Source organism: Anopheles nili, chromosome 3 (assembly GCF_943737925.1).
Source record: "Anopheles nili chromosome 3, idAnoNiliSN_F5_01, whole genome shotgun sequence".
In the NCBI taxonomy this organism is placed as follows: domain Eukaryota; kingdom Metazoa; phylum Arthropoda; class Insecta; order Diptera; family Culicidae; genus Anopheles; species Anopheles nili.
Window position 1 is genome coordinate 45414886 of NC_071292.1, and position 13222 is coordinate 45428107.

Genomic DNA, 13222 nt, shown 5'->3' on the forward strand with positions numbered 1-13222 from the left:
CGTAAACTAACGCACGCAGACACACACACACACCGCGTGTTTGCGCGCAAGGGGATGGTTTCCGGGGGATCTGGTTCGGTGGGACTTCCGGTCCTGGGGGTGATATTTGACTTCTTTTTCGTCATATTTCTCGTTTCGCCACGTTTCCACCTCACGCAGCACCCACACGCATCGGGTGGGTGAAGGTGACATACACACACACACACACACGCACCGGGGTTGCTTACGCGAGTCAGCAGCCTACGCAACTGGGCCTAGCCTCTACGCCCGAGGGGTGTTGTTGGGCCACCGCCACCTACGCACATTCCTACCTTCTCCTTTACGCGACTGCCTGGTGAGGCTTGAGGGGACAGACGGGACAGAGGGGACAGGAAATTGTCGGGTTCGGAAAAAAAAGAAACGCCGTTTTCCGGGAGACAACCCGGCGTGCTGAGAAGGTGGCGCGCGAACGGAAACGCAAACCACCCCACTCGGTTGGGGTGGCAAGGGGCTAGCTGGGTGGGGTGAGAAAGCAAGCGACAAAATTTCGAAAGCACACACACACACGGTAGGAAGGGTGGGAGGGATGGAGGAAGGAATTGACTGGTTGTTGGGCGAGAACTGATTGATAAGTATCTGAGGCGGGTCTAATCGAAGCGTTATTGCGATAAATCAGCGAGGATTTGCCAAAGCGATGGAACAGAATCAGAATTGCACACGATGCACGGAAAGACTGTGGTTAGAAGAGCGTTATGTGGTTGATTTGTTCAAATAAGCATGATTTCTGAGTAGCTTTTTATGTTTGAAACAGGTCAACCGTGTATGGTACCATTAAAGAATTCAAATTGACACTCGCTTAATTTCCCCAATACATACATCATAATCGAAAGCAAATCACTTTCTTCCCTTTTGCCCTCTTGTAATCAGTTCTTCGTCAGCTTCCAATACGTTTCCAATTGCATATGTTATTTTTATCATACATCAACTAGATCAGCACTGCAGAGAGCCCATGTCTGCGTTATTTTCTTCCAATTCCAAACTGCACAGAATTGAGTTAACCTCAATCTACAATTGCGTGTAAACATCCCAAAGAGCCACATTCAACTGTCAAGCGAATGTCTGCTCCAAAAACAATCCAAAATCTGTTGCGTCAAACTCCAAAAACAAACCACGGCTCCATCGCTGATCCACCTTCCCGGCACTTTGCAATCCAAAACCAGCGCTAATGGCTGCGAGAAGATTGTCCTCCCAGCGGTTGACAGCGAGTGAGAGAGAGAGCGAGAGAGAGCGAGAGAGAGACGTGCGTGCGAGCGAGAAGCACGGATGCGTAGGCCCTAAATAAGGAGGCTAAAGTGGTGCGGCTGGCTGCGGAGAGCGTTTATGCAAAATACAAATTGTGTATGCATGTATGCGTAGGTTCACGTCCGTCCGTACCATCCCTCCTTTCCAGACCCACAAGCAGGACCACTCCTCCCCCCACCTTACTAGCCTTCTTTCCCCCAAAAGCGCTCCATCCGTGCGTGCGTCGTATGTACGATCAGAACGTGAGCGAAAAAGAGAGAGAGAGCGATCGACTGACGACGACGCCTCCAGCCCACCTTCACGCGTGATCACTCTCGCTCTCTCTCACTCACTCGATCTTCCATCCCGCAGCCACGCTCTCAGGCAAAACTCAAACCAGCTCACTTCCTGCCGACGTTCGATGGCCGATAGTCGACGTGCTGCGTGTACTCTTAAATATACACCCATTAAAATATACGCGCATGACCGGATGTACTTTCCGGCTTTAGTTAGCAAGTTCCCCGCACCTCTTTCGGCCACTCTCCCTCTACCTCACTGTCTCTCTCTCTCTCTTCCACTCGCTGCCACTCCCTGCGATCGTACGCGCGCGCGCGCGCGCTCATACTCTTTCTCACTCGCACCAGCGTCCAAGGGTGCTGCGCGATCGTGTTTGCTTTCTCGCTCGCTGCTTGCTGCCATTTGTTGCCCATCATCGTCATCATCATCATCGCCGCCGTCGTCGTCGTCGTCATCCTGCCTCCCAAACGCTAGCAGCAGCTAAAAACTGCGAGTGAGTGAGTTTCCTGAGCCTACTTTGATGATCGTTTAGCGTACGCCGTTTGTGAGCCGAGTCGACGTTTTCTGGTATTATTTTCCATTTGAACAAAAAAAAAAGAAAAAGAAACGAACGTTAATCTGGCCCACGATGCGCACGAGCACGCCACCAAAAGGCGTCACATTGTGCGTAGACGGATGCGACGGTGGAACACATGGAACGCGATCGCTAACATTCGCAGTAAAGCCTTTTTAGCGACAACAACAGCATAAGAAAAAAAAAGATCATAATCCTTCGTGGTGGAGGAGGATGGTTTCGCGTGAACACAACACGTAGTAGAATTAGCTTAAGTTTGTTGCTCTAAATCGATGAAATGCAGACTGGTTTGAAGCTAACCGTGGGGGGGGGGGGGTTTACAGCAAAGAATTTACCTTTTGTTTTTTTGAAACTCCTTTAGGACTTAGAAACGGAGGCAAAGAATAAACGAAAACGAATGATGCTCCCGGCTGAAGCGGATTTGAATACAAATCTATCCGTGGTAAGTAAAGCAGCAATAATGTAGGTTCATTCATTTTGTCGCGCTTTTGAAATTGAACCGCAACCCTAAGCCGTTTTAAATCTCTCCCCCCACCACCGAAAATGGAAAGCAAACGGGCGTAGCTTATACGTGAGCCCTTCCTGCGCGCAGATGTAGCTTCCGTGAGGTGGCGGGAAAAACCACGAAAAGAACCACCGAGAATAGAGAGAACCAACACAACCGAAGCGATAAGGAAAGCTGCTCGGAGCGCCCTGGAGCAGCGTGATAAAAAAAAACACACACACGCTATCCGCGCATATCCCCATGCGCTCTGGCGTGGCGTGCTTGCGTATACATTCCGGCGTTTGCGCGATCGCACCCAAGCACGCTTCATCGTGGGACGAGAGATTCAGAGTGTGTGTGTGTGTGTGAGTGAGAGAGAGACAGAGAGAGAGAGGATGAAAACTAGCAAGACGTGGAGCAGCAACTGGCCGCTATCGCCACCGGAAGTGGCCAGTTTACCGAATGATTGCGCATCAGCGCATTGTATAACGGCATCGTGGCGGTTTAGCGCCGCTCGTCGAAGGGTTGAGTAGGGCTGGAGAAGCAGCGCTAAACGGGGGGGGGGTGTTTTCTCGTTGGAGGTCTCGCGATACGATGGGTAAATAGACCCAGGCAAGGCAGAGCTATTGGAAGCTTATTTTAGCGTGAATTTTCAGTCAATTTCAAATGGTCAATTTTCGCAGGACATCGTCTTCCTTCACGCGTGTGTCTGCCATGCTATACTACACCAATATTGATCGTTAATCAACCAGCAAAGCAAATGGGTAACCGAAATCCATTTGCAACCGTTTCACAGGAAGGGAAAAAAGGATCAAAATCGCTCCCACCTACACGCAGCTTCGAAAGGAGTGAGAGCTTGATCTATTTCCGGTCTGTGGCACCCACACGAACGCAACCACGGCGGATCCTTCCGCCAGATGCACACGGGCAAATGGTGTTTTGTTGCACGAGCAAAAAAAGCCATCAGCGGCTTCGCTTTCCCACGCTGCCTGCGTCCGGGGTTAGTCCTTAGAATTCACTCGCAGGATCAAAGCAGCACTCTCAGGACGGCACAGGATGCAGCCAATTGCGCAGCTGAAGCTCGGGTGTTAAGTGGAGCGAGAGTGAGTGAGAGAGAGAGAGAGAGTCCCGGAAAGAGCAGACATCGGCGGGATGGGCACATGTTTTCATGACGGGAAAGATGATGAAAAAAAAAAATCTGTTGAATAATAAATGAGGGTAAAGCGCGTAAAGTTTCACTCAGCCCATTTTCACAGGAGCCTTGTGGGCCCGGCGGAATCCTCTGGCACTGGATGTTTGTCGCACCACATTAATGATGCTGGTACAGTTTAAAAGGCTGGCATTAAAAATGAATAAAAGTAAGCGGAGCACCGTTTTGCTTGTGAAGTGCTTCATCTCATCATCGCCGCCATGACATGTGTTTATCGGAACCCATTCATCGATATCGAGACCTCGTAAAGCATCGTAAAATGCACGCAATGTGCATGTGCATGTGCGTGATGCCCTTGTGAGTGAGGGCACTTAGTGACGTGCTTCAAACATTATGATCACTACCGTTTTTGGGCCGTTGATAGTAACGAAAACGCTGGAGAGGAATTCGTTGATTGATTTAAGTCCTGCGTACTTGCGCTTTCGAGGAGACCTCGGAAGAGGAACGATGTTTTTTATTTCAGATTTAAGCTACAGAGACCGACGTGCTGAAGCAGCTTTAATCGCAGCCAGGTTAGGATATGATGAGATTAAAAAAATGAAAGGACATAATTAGAACGAAACAAACTTCATCGCTTATTGCAGTGTCCACCAGCTATTAGGCTACTAAATGTACTAACAATTATTATACTGCTTTTCAGTACCCTTAAACCCACAAAAATATTCAAATTGTAATTCTCAACAATGTTCTAAAGGGTTATAGCTTTGACCTAATGCACCTCGCGTATGCCAACTATGCTATTACTTTAGATCAGATCATTTTAGATCATATTATCATTTAGATCAGAGCCTGCTTTTCTTTACTCCACGTGCACGTCACTTGCTAGTGGTATACCATTTTCATGCTCAAAATAAAGAATAAGTTTTATAAAGAAATTATAAGTTTTATAAATAAATAAGAATTAGATAAAAAATCTAATTGTATTTTATTTTTGAATCCTTTCACTTCACAATGGTGTGCCAAATTATGGTTCAAATTGTGATCTCACCTCATAGATCAAATGCTATCTCGCACAACGTCTGCGGAAACGAATGCATGACCCTTTCCACTTCCAACACCAACACGAAAGTTATCGTACAATTACCAAACAAATTTTGCGGCCAATCCTTGCGTAACAGGCGTATTGAAATCGACCCTTCAATTGACATCCCTCTGCCCTGAGGCTCGGGGGTTGCATTCTATTTCCATTCTGTCCATTCACCAAAAAGGGGCATTCGATTTCCCATTGTGCTCGCGCGATCGCGTTGTGCCGTCTAATCAAAGCACGCGTCTCAAATGCGTACGATCGCCTGTGGGGAGGGGGGCGGGGACCAATCGGTGAGGGGAGGAGGCGGGGAAAATAAATAGAAATAAAACATTTGTGAACGTGGCACCAACAAACTCTGGGGTCGAAAATGGCGCGCGCGCGCGCGCTCGTTCGCTCGAGGTCTACGCCTCGCCTCTCAAAATGGATAAAGGAAGTCACGGGCAAAGGGGGGTGGTGGTGGGTGAGGAAGCAGAAAAAAGAAAACAGGAAAAAGGAGACCCATTTCTATCAATGTATAAATTTAATTAATATCTACTCTCGAGAAAGAATTTCATGAATATTAAATACATTTCGAGCCATCGAATTGAATATTAATTCGATATGTTTTGTTTCCTTCTTCGCCATTGATCTCCCGTTTTCGATGTCTCCCTTTCCACCCCCCGTCTTCATCACACCCTTGATCCTCCTTCTCTCCCCCTTTCCCGCTAGGAGCCCCTTGCTACCAGCCGGTCGTATTAATCTCCGCGCTTATGGTGGAAGGTGTTGCCCAAAAAACCCACTCCGCCAAGGGGACGCGTCCGGATGCTACAGGTGCCATAACCGCTCTGTCTTTCACAGTCCGTGACACTGGACCCACACTGGCTCGGGCAGGTATGGCAAGAAAGAAATTTCAACCCCCAACCTATCGCCACCCCCGAAAATGCCCCTTTGGCGAGGCCACAAAACTAGCCCTCGGTTGGTTCGCTCGAAACGCTCGAAACGCTAGGGGCTAAGTGCGGATGCGTTAATCGCTTCTCGATTTCTTCGTTCTACGGATACGCACGGGGCCATTTTTTTTTCTTCTCTTGCTTTTGGGATAGCTTTCGGGAAGGAGAGAGGGAGGTTTTTTTTTATGGTCCGGGTTTCCTGGTGTTTTCATTATATTTTTAACATTCCATTTATAAATCAGACCACAGGCGCGACAGACAATGGGAATATTTAAATGTTGATTAGCGATGCCGCTGATGTTGATGTTGCGTGCCGTGATCGATAGAGAGATCGGCTACCTGGTAGCGTGGGTGTTGCATCCTTTTTTTTTTACACTTACAGGTCGAGTACTTCACTGCTGGAAGGATCGGAATCTCGTGCAATGCAATGCAATATGGAAAAGTTTTCTATGAAGCGTGACTGAGCTTTTGGCTTCATCTAGCGTGGGCATGCCGAAGGATGATGATGAAACAAAATCAAAGCCCTACTTTCAGCGCATTTTTGCCGCAAACTTCTGCGAGAAAGTGCTCCGATTTATTCACACATTTCATGTTCTTTTCTTCTCTTGTCACTTGGCAGGTTAAACACTCGATCAACACTCGATTAAGCAACTCCGAGGGGAAAAACGCAACAAGTCTCGGCGCCGGGACGGAAGCCTACACCTTTGGGCCAATTTTCCTCTAACGGGAAATCCTGCCTGCCCTCCACCCACCTTCCCACCAGCGTTCCACCGGCTGGTGCGATCAGGTTCTCACGGTTCGGTTCGCTTCCGGTGCCGCTTTTGCTATTGAACGGTGAAATATGATGTCGCAAACTCGCGCTTCTTCAGTAAGTGAGGCATCAGAAGAAGGAGGAAAAAAACAGGAGAAAAATAAACTCCCGCACACACAAACACACATACACAAAATAAATAAGAAACCGACAACCTGCCACCGGAACTGCTGCCGTTTCCAATGCCTCAATGTCTCCGCTCTGCTGCGGTTGTTGCGGTGCTGTTTTCCATCCGTTCGAAGCCCCCGGTTTCGGCTTTCTCGGGTCTTGCCTGGCAGACTCACCTGCAGACGACCAACAGCCAGCGAACCGGTCGAAGGTACCAATTGGTGACATCCGGTAGCACCGGAGCACTTGGAAAATTGGTTTGGGAGAGCTCCGAGCTTCCTCTTCACTTCCCTCCGGGGGCCTTTTCACCTTTCTTTCGCTTGCGTTTGCTCCTTCGCCCGGCAAACGAAGCCCGGTGTGTGGCTTCCGGTTTCCGGTCGGACCGCGCACCGGCCGGAAGTCACATCTATGCCCCGATGCGCTCGCCCTGATAGGGCCGCAAGGGGTGAGTGGAGGGGAGGAAGGAAGGGGGCGCATGACTTCCGCCGCACGACGGATGTCGACCTAATTTGTACCGCGACTGGTGAGTAAATGAAATATTGAATCAAAACCCGAAGCCGATAACTGGATGCATCTCCAAGGGGGCACAGAAATGCCCCACCAGTTCGATGGTTTACTCAAAGATCTTTGGTTTATGGTAATACATGGGTAGTTGATGGTGTTTTAAATCGTTCTAAAATATGCGATTTAACAAAATAATGGTAGATAAGTGTTTGAGATCAATAAACTACACCTGTGATCAATAAGGGAAATGAATCGTTGCATTTTACATATTTATTGCATTTTAAAGCACTTCATGTTTCCAGCGAATTTTTAAGAAATTTTCAAATATATGATAATTCTTGTCTTTTGCATGGTGGTGATCAAGAGAATAAACTTTTAGGAATAGATATAGGAGAGGTATATGCTGATCAAATTGATTTTTCCATTGTACCTTGTAGGGTAAGACAATTGTTCATGCTGTATAAAATGGATTAAGTTTTTTTCAATAATTTTTTATTATAATTTAGAGATTTTTTAAACGACATTTCTAACAGATTGTTTCAAAAAACTGGTTTATAAACTTTTTATCAAACAGCTTACCAGGCCATCGTGAACAATCAATTGTGTAAAATAATATAAATTAATTAATTAATATAAATTGTTTGTTACAAGTCTTTAGCCTCCCCGGTCTACATATCGATCTTAAACTAACAAAATCTTATCTTAGGGATTTTATTAAAACAAATAAAGAAGTTGGCTAATCATTACAAAATATCTCTAACATTCGCGTACAGTAAAACACACGTGTTAAGCTGTTTAGCCAATATTAATGAATTAAAGGATCATTACGAAAACGAATAGTAAACCTGTTGCAATCGCACCTATCGCATAATGGTCTTTAATGCATTTTGTCCCTCTGTCTATCGGTACTTTCATCGGCCCCTGGTAACGCGCTTCATTCAAACTGAAACACCAACTTCTGCCGACGTTGGCATAAAGACGCGTAACACCCGAGACTCGAGGTCCCAATGCCGGACCAGGACTGGACCCGTAATCAGTTCCTAGGGCGTGTCATATCGCGAACCCAAGGCGTTGCATTACACACCATTCAATAGAACAGGAAAGGTCGGCTAGAAATTGGAGAAATCAGCTTATATGCTGCCGTGGCCCTGTGGCTGGACGTGTTTGTTGTGTTCCTCCGGGACGGTGTAAGAATTATTAATTGAACACCCGAGAACGAGAACCAGTGCTAACGGTAACGGGGGTTGCATTGTTTTATTTTTTTTTTTCGCCCTTTCGCTGGTTTCACTTCCCTTCGGGTGTCGCGATGGCGTCTTCACATTTCGCGGACGTCGCGTTTTCTCCGCACGTATGGTTGGGTCGTTTTCCTCGAAAACCCGTGCCCAAGGAGTGCCTTCCCGGGGTGTAGCAAGCGTGCGAGAGAAAGAGAGAGAGAGAGAGTGAGATAGAGCGAGTCCACTTGGGGTCAGTGTGGCTTGCGTTCGCCCATCGGCATCGGTGCGACTTCCGGTCCAGCTTGAGACGGCCCAACCCGTACATGTTGGAAGAACTTGCCACGCACGCATCTCTGACAGCAAAGTGAGGTACTCTGGACGATCGATGGTGGAGATAGATCGGTAGTAAGCGGTAGATATGGGAACATCCTGAGAACAGTAACGGCTGAACGTGTTTCAGATTCAAAAACAACGATTGTACTGAGCTGAGCTACTTCTGAGAATGGCCCTGATGGGTTTAATGAATTTTCATTTTCTTCAGTTTGTTGTAAACGCTTCAACATGCTTGTATAAACGATCGGATCAAATGAAGGACTAAGAAATAGATAGATAGTAGAGCGAATAACTATCACAAAACTACTTAAGTATATAAGGACTCCGTAGAATTTAATGGAAGAGATCGAATCGAATCAAGATCGTTTGTAACAGCTGATGTGGCTTTGCATCTACTGAATTAGTTCTTCAATTAAGGAGCAAACTTACGCACTTCGTTAAGCATTTGATTTTCTTTATTTGAATGAAGACAAATATATGATCAAATCGTCAGACATACAAGAACTTACCAGGATCTCGTAGATCCACGGGCAACTAGGGATTCTACTGTTGCTAAAGTGTAACATAACCAATATTCAGCAACTCAAAACACACATTTCACGAAAAACATTGCAGCCCTACATAATGAAGCCCTCGTGGAAGCAGGTAAGTTGATATCAATCGGTCGTATGAGCTTCCAGACAGCTCCAGACATCAGACCACATCTGTAATCCAAATTTTGCTTCTCCCGTGAGTCCACGAGACAGTCATGGTCGAGGAAGCTTCATGGTCGGGAGTTGGGAAGCGTTACTCAAAATAAGAAAACAAAAAAAAAACTCCCCAGGGAGAGGGTTCCAGAAAGCCTTGAACGTGTCCACGACGAGACCTCGACCTGGAAAGATTGAAGCCGCGGTAACACCGATAAAACCGTTCATGCTCGTGCGAAAGAAGCGAAACGAAAAAAGGCTCGAAAAAAAAAACCAAGACCACGGTGAAAATAAATTGCCGCGAAGCACCAAAAAAAAAGGCAATGAGCTACGAAAGCAGCCTCAGCAGCGATTTTTGAGGAATTTGTATCGCGCCCCAAACCACGAGGTGTTCTCGATCGCCTGGCAAACTCCAGCAAACTCCAGCAAACTCCAGCTTCTTGCACCGGTTCACTCCTTGGGGGCAAAAATTCTCGACCCCAAAAGGAAGAACGCGCCAACCGAGCGAGGAAGCGACCTGCCGTCGGTAATTTATGTCGAATTCGTTGCATTCCAACGCGATGAATCACGCATCCAAAGCCCCGAAAGCTCGCAGCCTCGCACTGGAGAGAGAGAAAGAGAGAGAGCTAGAGAGAGAGATCACCGTGTAGGTTCGTGGTTCGGGGGAAGCGATTTTCAACCCCCGTAAAGCGCCTTTCCACCCAGCGACGTTCTCGGGGTGTTCGGGCTTCTCTTCAGCTCCTCATTCAAGTTCCAACGGATTCGCGTCCCACGGCGGATGATGGGCAGAAAATGGAGAGATTTTGGCAATTACTGGCCAGTTTCGATCATTAAGTTTTCCCGGATATCCCTCCCGTCCATACCTGCGTCTCACGCCTCTCACGGGCCTTTAGGGGGGGGGGGTCTTCATCTTTGCGTGCGTTTCCTGCGACGTGGGTTCTTGCGTGGTTGCGTGGACGACCTAACGGTGCTCGCGTGGCCTCCTGCGTGAGCTCTTGCGTCGTTGCGTAGGCACCTGGCGTGGAGCCACATTGTTGCGGTGGAGAACTTGCGAACAGAAAGGGTGACTAGTGTCTAGTTCGCTGGCGTATGGGCTTGGGACTCGCGCCCGAGACCGGTGGGACCGAGGTAACGGAAACTCGACCATTATTGGGGACGCCAGTCGCGTTGGCCAACCAGTTCCATTCCGGTCCGGGTGGTGACCCAATGCCGTTGGTTCTTCACTTGCTCGAGACGGCACACCCTTTTGGTGGGTTGCCTCCTTCTTCGAGGTGACCTTCTCGTTTGCTCGTTCCCGTTTCTGTTGACTTCACAAAAAAAAAACCTTTTTAGATGACGTCGATCGACGTCTCGATCATCTCTCGTCCTGTTCCAATAACACAGAGTGCTCAGAAAACCCCGAAAAAACACACACAGGACATGAGCGTCTGGGGCCGTGTACTTTAAATCCACGATCCACGATCAACGACGCACACACACGCACACACCCACGCGAGCTTAAAATCCCCAAATCTCTGCCCAGCATGCCCCGGGTATAACGATCGCGTGCTCCATCCCGTTCTAGCGCTCATCCCGCGATCTTCGATGCTTCCTGTCGTTTGGTGACCCGTCCTGCTCTCTCACTCACCAGCAGCCACCAGCAGCCCTCTCGCTCTCACACACGCGCATCCGCTTGGGCGCGACGCGAACAAAACCAGCGCTCGCGATCGCGACATCAAATACACGGGCTACCGGCGTTACGCGTTTTGTTTTCGCCTTGCGGCTCGAAAAGGAAAAAAAAACCCGGCACTGCTGGATGGCTGGTTTCGATCGTGGCTGGTGAATGGATGGTGCACTGCACACGATCACCGTGCGTCCACGTGTGTGTGTGTGTGTGTGGGGGGGGGGGTGCGAGTGTGTGTGCCAAGCAGAGCGATCCTGTTGGGATGCTGCGTGGGGCGCGAGAGAAGCGAACTAAAATACTCGATGGAGCGGATTAGAGAGAAAGAAAGAGAGAGAGAGAGATAAAAAACAACAACGAAAGAAAGAAAAAAAAACGTATATATATACAAGGTATGCACACAAGCACGACCCCGCGCACTCACACGCCCAACGCCACACCGACCGATCGCCCTTGTCTAGGCGTTTTTTTTCCCGAGAGACGGTCGAGTTTGGTTTTTGTAGAAGGTGTTTCAGAGCTGGACGGTTGATCGTACGGTGGATTACCAGCGTCGATCGCAAGGGAGTGTTCTACTTTTTTTATGTGATCGTGCAGGCATCTTCGAATCTGTTTGGGATCTTTGAATTCTTTAAGAAGCTTGATCAATGTTTGATCGCAACACCGAAATGATCTTCCCTAGACAGGCTTTCCCACTGATGATCGATAACCGCACAAAGTGGATGGATCTCTGGATGTTTCGGTTGGCAGTAGAGCACACCCTTGCACAGATCAGGCAGATCACTCCCGAGTACCTGACGATCGCGCCAAGAGAGAAATATTAAGATTATCAACGGAAGGCGCTCTCGAAGCACGCTTCCACGAATGAGAGAGAGAGAGAGAGGCCAAAAGAGAGAGAGAGAGGTCCTATGGAGAGCTGTTCCGAGATTATTGGCGCACTCCCGATCGCCAACAACCGTTTTGCCGCAGCAGCGATCAGCCACAGCAGGAGCAAAAACAACCATCGCAGATCCATCGGCCATCATAATTTCGTGCGTGTTGTTGGGGTGGGGAGAGAAGGGGTGGGGGAAAGGGGAGGAGGCTGTAAACCCTCATCGACACCCTCCACCTCTCCCCTCCTCCTCGCTCCTCCCTCACCTCCCTCGATGTGGGGCGCAATCGCAGTCGATCGCAACCATCGTCGCGTCACTCGGGAATCGGGTTTTTTGAAGCCCGGTAGCTGCTGATCCGGTGGCGTCGCTACCGTTGCTCCGCTCTTCTTCACCCCCTGCCCATCCATCAGGACACCCTTCCCCACCCCCCCACCCCCCGCGGACAAAGCCACCCTCGTTTTGGTGGGAGGGGGTTGTGGCGCAAAAGAAAAACGATTTCAAGCTGCCGTCGGAAGTCGCTTCGTGCATCTCGCTTGCTCATTTCTTTGCTGATCACAACGATCTCTCTCCCTCTCTCTCCCATCTTTCGTTTCCTCGATCTTCATCCTCCACACTACCCTAGCTCCCTCTATCTCTCACTCTCTCTCTCACTCTCTCTGTCTCTCAGCAGCCTCTCGAGTTCGAACTAATTCTTTTCTTTGCCCCCGCTCCAAGGCGAACTCCGCCACGTATCCCGCGGGCTGTCGACGTGTCAGTGCACGCGCTCCGTGTTAGTGATCCCCCTCCCCCCTCCCCTCCCCTCTCTCCCACGAGGGTGGGGAGATGGGGCAAAGGCACAATGGACGATTCTGTTTTTCATTGCACCGGAGCGGTCGAACTGCAGCTACGAATGCGCGATTGTGCGGCTCGAGAACTCGAGAACTCGATCATGTCGTGAAGTGATCGCGGGAAATCGATCACCGCCGGCGTGCCCGGAGATTAATCAACCCCCCATTTCCTCCCGTGAATGGCACGTTTTCATGTTACGGCATCGTTTCACGAGCACGCCGAGGTAGACGAATGTTTTGGAAACAATTCCTAACCGGTGGCGTGTGTGTGTGTGTTTTTTTGTGTTCAATGATTGTTATATTATTCCCTCTTTTTTTGTTTAGCGCGGGAAAGCGTCGCGACAGGGCAAAGAAGGATTGTTTGATTTCAATCAGTCTAGAGCTAGATATTATGTTTACTTTTCCAAAAGGACCTTTCTTTGTTGTACCAGC